We start from the raw sequence: 7,119 nt of genomic DNA, 5'->3' as shown, positions 1-7,119 counted from the left end.
CTTTTTGGCAATGTGATGCAGGCATTGAATTCAAAACGAGAAAATATTTTCTAAAACAACAAAACCCCCAAAAAAAATTTTAAATATCTTTTCATTGGAGTTTATGGAATTGACATCAATTGAAAGGATTTTCAAACCATTGTATTTTATTTTCGCTGTATTTTATTTTACACAAGGTCCCAACATAACTGGAATTGGGGTTTGCATATTTATATATAGCCTAACCCTATTTGAAGCTGGTAGGGGACTCGTTTCTCTATGCCAACTGTTTGGCACCTAAATTGTTCTGATGAGGGTTTTATTCAAAATATAAAACTTTAATCCAGTATCCTCAAATAAAAGTGGTCTCAATGAATAAAAAGTACCAAAAATACAGATTTTTTTTCTTGTTTCACACCACTCATGAACAACATGTGAGGTCATTGCTATGTAAAAGAAGCTTCTAAAACTCATTTGCCTGTCTCCCATGCAGTGAATAAATACTATGTTATCGTACAGTGCAGAAACTTGCCAGTTATCATCCATATACCTACGTTGCTAGTAAAACAAATTCGGTGTGTAGAATTGGTGGTAAAAAAAAATTAGTATCCCATCTCAGTTCATTGCTGCATGATACGTAAAGAGTCTTATTATTTCTTCATCATCATTCGGGAACTATTTACAAAATTGGCTCTGTACTGAGTTTGTAGGAATGTTTGCAATCTATTGCTTGAATTTCTTTTGGGAAAACAATTAATGAGTCCCATCACTCTCAAGCTTTACCAATACTATTCATGCATTGCTTGAAACTGTTATCAACTAAAAGGAAATTGCCTGCTATTTCCCTTTCGCTAACCCGTTTAATATCCTTAGTAGTGTGGCTGCCTCGTCATCATTTTATCCAACAAAAAAGAATGTCTGATTGCTTTGGGGCCAACAAAGTTCCACAAAGTGTCTCAGTTGTTGACTTTGGTAAGTCAACCTTTGACGCACAAATCCTTCTCACAATCTTGTATTTGAAGTGTCAGCGGCTTCACTGATGACACATATTCAGCTCACAGTCCAGCAGACATTAATTCCTCTCAATCTTCACAGTCAATTTAGTCTTGAATGTTCCTGTCACTATGGCTAAGTCTTGGAATATGCAGTGGCAAATTATACAAATAACCTCATATTAGCAGGCAGCGCCGAATTAAGGGAACACACCAACCTAGTAGCAATTTTGGGCGTGAAAATTGATATGGAAGTGTAAGTTCAATTGTGGTCGTGCATGTACTCACAGAGCAGAGTCTGGAGGGGGAGTAAGTGTGAGGTTGCATGGCACCTACACATATTACATACATATCACACTTGGCACTATTTCATCTTAGCGTAACAATCAACAAAACAAGTGAGAACATAATGGCTGCCTGCACCAGTAATAGTCTTCCCATCACTGTGACCTTTTACAAGACTCAAGTCATGGCAGCTATCAAAGTTAACAAAATGAATGACTTAAGAGAATGGTGACATTTTAATCCCCTCAGAAATTGCATGTGAATAGTGGAGATGATGAGCTCCAATCCTTGCATTGCTGTACATAACTTTGCTCTTGATTGTCTTGCAGAAAAAGACCAGTGGAATATAACTGATATCTGAAGAATGTGTGGGCTGAGCAACATAATAGCTCCCCTGTCCCAAAAGAGACCAGTTCTGTTCTTTGATTGATTTCAAATCAGATTTGTGCCGCATTTACACGCGGCTACAACAGTACAATCCAACCTAAAAGGGGAAAATAATGTTTTATGCACAAGAGCATGACTGTAGATTCTTGCCCTGCAGAATTGTATCATATTTTGCTATGCAACAGCTCTACCAAACATAGCTGAGCGTTTTCTTCCAGAACGAGATGTGAGCCAAATTTCAGAATCATTGATCTTTGCATTTCATTGATTGCATACTCTATAAATGTTTGTTGAACATGTTCAGACTGAATTATTTAACAGACTCAAATTCATGTTTGTAATATTGGCAGGCCGTGGTGAAATGACCTTGAATTGCACTGTATTATAAAAATTAATTTCTAATGTTTTGGAAAAAAGTTCCTTATTCCTATACCGCATTGCACAAATCCAAGGCACCATTAGAATTGTTGTTTTAGCAATCCTATAATGACCATATGCCAAAGTCATCAGACCCCAAAAACGCCATGTTTGTTGAGTCATTGCATCGTCAAAGAGATGAGAGTCGTTTTCAATGCTTTAGATTGATCAATAATTTGTATAAACACCTACACATGTGGACTGATGAATAGTTTAGAATCTGAACTTTAGATCCTTCCATCTATTTTCTGAACCTTTCTGAACCTCACGTTGGGAAACATTATGAAATTTGCCAAATTGTGACATAGGATACTCACTTTCAACAATCTTTATGTATAATTGTGGGACCAGACTGTTTTTTGGGGGGTGGACAATAATTAAGTATAGTATTTCCAAATGGTTGCTGTGAAAAAGCAAGTAAAAGTGAAAATTGTATTGTAACATAGAAGCTCATCATTGGCACACAGAGAACATAATTAAATTGTTATTATGTGGGAAGGATACTCACTGAGCTCACACCTATTCTTCAATTGTACAGTATGATCAGAAAATTGAAGTCATTATGTTCCAGCATCCGCTATTTGATTGTATATTTGTATTCCGGGACCATTGTGTAAGAATGAATGCACAATTATAGCACAGGAATACAGCTGTCGACAAAGTTTGAAGTTTTACATGCAAGTCAGAAATGTTGAAGAGAGTGCCACAATATTTGTGCAAATGTGGATGACTCTCATCGTGAGCGTATGACATAAACAATTTATATGTTGGGTTTGAGCAATTATGCCGTCCAAATGATCCTATTATCGTTGCTCTTTGATTATTTTCTTGTATGGTGTCATAATTCATGACATTGGAATGCATTTGGAACATTATAGCACAACAATGTAAACAAAACAAACAAAACTGTCTATGCTAATTAATAGGCAATTATGGTGACGCAGCCCATCATCGTATCACGTCAAATGAAAGATGTAAAGTGCATCTGTATTCATACTTTTGACTAGATATCAGCGTTAATAACAGTGTGCTCTACATGGAAATTGGATATGTCGCTATGTCCACTCTGCATAAATCAAGAAAAAGAACAAGGGTGCCCCAAAAAATGACCACTCGTTTGATGAATTATTCGCCACAATGGACCTCTAATGTTTAACTTTTAATTGGAACGCTTCAAGGTGGGACCTCGTAAACTCACAGCGGGAATTTGGTCTAAAGTGCAGCAATAATACCAAAGAGCTGAATTGACTATGACATAAATTAGTAACCCTAGCCTCAAAAGAATCCACAAATATAAAATGATACTATGACATGACTAATGCATTGTCTCTTGCACCAATCTTTGAATTTAAAATTCACAACCATTTTTAAAATGGTGAATTTGTGGGTTGAGAAAAGATGTTTTCCCTCCCATTCCAGCTGCCTATTGAGTTTAACTTATTCAGTCCCATTGACGGTTATAAATTTCATAAGAAAGGGCAATGCTATTATATACCATCACCTCCCCCCAAAAATTGTGTGAATGCTTGACACAACAAACCCATTCATACATTCATTCATCTTCCATACCGCTCCTCCTCACGATGCGCCTATCCCAGCAGTCCTCCACACCCATCTCATAATTAAAAACCACCAAGAAAAGACAAAAGCACTTAAGAGTCCATATGAAACATGACATGATGCAACAGATGCGACAAACACCAAAAGAGAGAGAAAGCCTCGAGGTTTTCCTAAATAGGAAGTGGGATTGATGCCCAGCGTGTGAAACAGACCACCTACGGGCTAGAAAAGAGGAGACATGGCCTCCTCCTCTAATCAATCGATGGAAGGAAGAAGAAAGAATCCAGACATAACAATTCACAACAAGCAGATGGTAACGTGTCGGCATGAAATAAATAAACACAAACTAGGTAATCCAGCATCCTTTTAGATCTTAGAACAGAGACATAGGAGAGTGGATCAGTGATGTCGCTGTTTTAAGATACATCAGTACTGAAAGCAGCTGCACTCAGTGCTTTCATTGAAGATGAGTAGTACCCAATTCAGTTCAAAAGAAGCGCACAGAAAATACCACTGGTATGCTGCACAACCTCTTCAAGTTCCTCTCTCCAAGTATTCCCATTCAACAACAACTATTGTGAATGAGAAAGTTCATGCCTCAGAAAACTTCTAAGGATGGATTGTTCGGCGGACAATTCACCCTCCCAAAGTTGACAATGTAAGCGGAGAAAAGGGTAAGGGGTTGGATATCCGCGTAATCAGAAGCGAGGCGCAATCATTTACGTATAAACTGTAGATAAAAATCAGGTGATATCTTTAAATGTGATTACAGCCTATAGGAAGAAAATTTTAATTGGGCATTAAGACCTGCCGTGTAAAAACAACCTTTCCGATTTCACTTGCAGGCCGGGATTTCAAAGCGTCTACGGGCAGAAGTGATTTCAGGTAGGATGACAGTTAGACCAGGAAGTATGGGCTCAGTGTGACAAAAATGCTCATGGAAGCACTATGGCCAAGGCGTTAAGTGCAAATCTTTCCACTGGGACACAGGATGGGTCAAATCCCCCCCACTCACCCGTGTGACATTGCTGCGTCCCTAATTAGGCGTTCTGACTGAAGCGCTAGACACAGTTCCATCTTTGCAGTCCTGGCAAGCTGTGAAGAGAAGGAGTCAAGCTCAGTGTGTGACCTCTGCTACTCATCCTGTCACTCCAGCTGTCAACGCCGCAGATGCCCCAACAAATATCATGCTGAAAGTAGTTGCCAAGCAAGGCGCCCTTGCTGCCATCGCATGCGCATTTGCCACTGCAACTCACAAGAGACATTAAATAAAAGATCTAAGAGGTCGCCTCGGAGTACTGTATTAGCCATGAGTGAGGAGACGTCATGAAAAGATGTGGAAAAAAAAGACGAGGTTAAAGAGATGCCCTCTATACAAAAAGCTGTGTTCCGGTAACCGGGATCACCTCAGCATGCACAAAAGTAGCCACCTCCAAGGTAGCTCAACTGGCGTTGGCGTGCTCTGATCCGCCGCGTGACTCACAGCAGGTATCCGTGTCAGAGCTCACCGAACCTGTGGGGGGAGGAGCTTCCTCCGTTGCATGGTTAGGTTTTTTTTATTTATGTTTTTTTAAATCACCTCTTTGTTGTGTATGCCAATATAAAGCTGGTGTTGCTATGAAAATCATTGTTAAAATAAGAAACCCCAATCTTAAAATTTGGGGTTTGTCCTATAATTTCCATTTTATTCCAGCTTTCAACTCTTCATCTCATTCCCGTTTGTTATTTTTAAATTTCAAAAATAAAAACTTAAAATAATCATCGTATTACAATTCTTTGAAAAATAATTCAAAATAGAATTCAAAATACATACCAAACGAAATATTTCTTTGATTACATTTCACTTTTTAGTTAGTAGTTCTGAAAGGCTCTTTTCGTTGTCAACAATAGTAAAAAAATTGTACAGGACAAGCCCACCTGGTCACAAAGTCTTCCCAAGTGCCATTTTCAGCAATTCCATTTAAAACTTTGGGTAGGAATTTTCAAGGTAGTACGAATTATTATTATTACAATAGCTAGACTGTTTGTGAACCAAAAGTAGTGTCTGAAACAATCATATTTTTTCTTCTTAAGTGTCATTCATAAATCAAGGTTCTATTGTACAAAATATTACGACTAATTCATGGTCAAGTGTTATTCTGTAGACTCTGGGTTGATCAAATTGACACGTGCACAGGAGATGCTGAAATCGTATTGGACAAAAAAAATCTCAACCACATACTATGTAGTGGAAGCAGTGTAGCCGAGAGAAACGTTACAAAATTCTGAAAATAAAAATCAACAAATCACAACTATTTCCTCAAATAAATATTACAGTTTAGCTGGTAAATATACAAAGTGCTTAGAGTGGCGTTAAAGCCAGCAGAGGTCTTGCCTGCCCTGATCGTCCATTACGAGATACTTTTTGAACGGTTTCTTCCTTCTCCCATCAAGTCAGTCAGATGCTTTTCTCAGTTGGTAAGGAAAAATGTGTCACTGATTGACTGTTAAACCCAAGGTGGCAGTCAGGGCGGTGATTTAGGTCATTCAGTTTTGCACTGACTTGCACATAAATCAACTAATCTCAGAGGCAAAGCTTTGCATGGAGGCGGATAACAAAATACCAAGTCACCTGAAGGAATGTGAGTGCTGATTTCCTTTGTCCAGCTCCTCAGTGTGTAGTCCTAACATACAAGGCTATTGATCGATGTACAAGGCGCTCTTTTATGTCTTTGAAAGGCAGGCTGTAAATTAACTGCAGCGTCTAACTCGTCAAATCAAAATGATTAAAGCAACCTTGAAAGGAGAACCTATTATGATTTCCGCTGTGGTTTAATTTCCTAATAGCGTAAAACAATGATCACACCATGTACTGGATGACAAAGTGATTGCAGTCAAAACCGGAATATGTTCATTGAAAACATAAATGTTCATCCTAAATATTTAACTTTTGTAACCCTTAAACAAACATAACCTAATCAATCAACCAGTTACTGTTAATGTAAGCAGTAACACAACATGAGTGGTGTCTCGGGTGCTCCATCAATATTATAGATCAATGAAGTAGGTCATCTGCAATCCCCCTAACAATGGCAGGAACACTGTTTTCTCCTTGTTAAAGCCCGTGTGCATTCAAAATGATTCGAATGTCGTCATTTTATGGCAGAATTACAGCAGTTCAATATTGTTTTATGTGATGAGATAGCAGTGCGTAGAGCTTAGCTGCAGGCAGGGTCTTGACTTGCCAGACAGACAGAGGAAGGTACAGCTTACAAGTCTGGACTGTGACAGCCTGGGGGATGAGGGATACATGAGACTAGAAATAATTGTCGTCACCTGTTAATGCACCGTAAATTGTTTGGCAAAGATCTACAGCAATATATGTTCCTTTTCCCGTGAGTCATACTAGACCAAGGACTGTGCTGGAACATGTAAGTGTCATACGGAAGTGATAAAAAGAAATGAAAAACAAAAGTGGATTAGATAGCAACTGTCTGGTGTTTTTTTTTTCATTTTAATT

The sequence above is a fragment of the Syngnathus scovelli genome, chromosome 4 (assembly GCF_024217435.2).
Source record: "Syngnathus scovelli strain Florida chromosome 4, RoL_Ssco_1.2, whole genome shotgun sequence".
NCBI classification, from domain to species: domain Eukaryota; kingdom Metazoa; phylum Chordata; class Actinopteri; order Syngnathiformes; family Syngnathidae; genus Syngnathus; species Syngnathus scovelli.
This window is presented reverse-complemented; position numbering follows the sequence as displayed.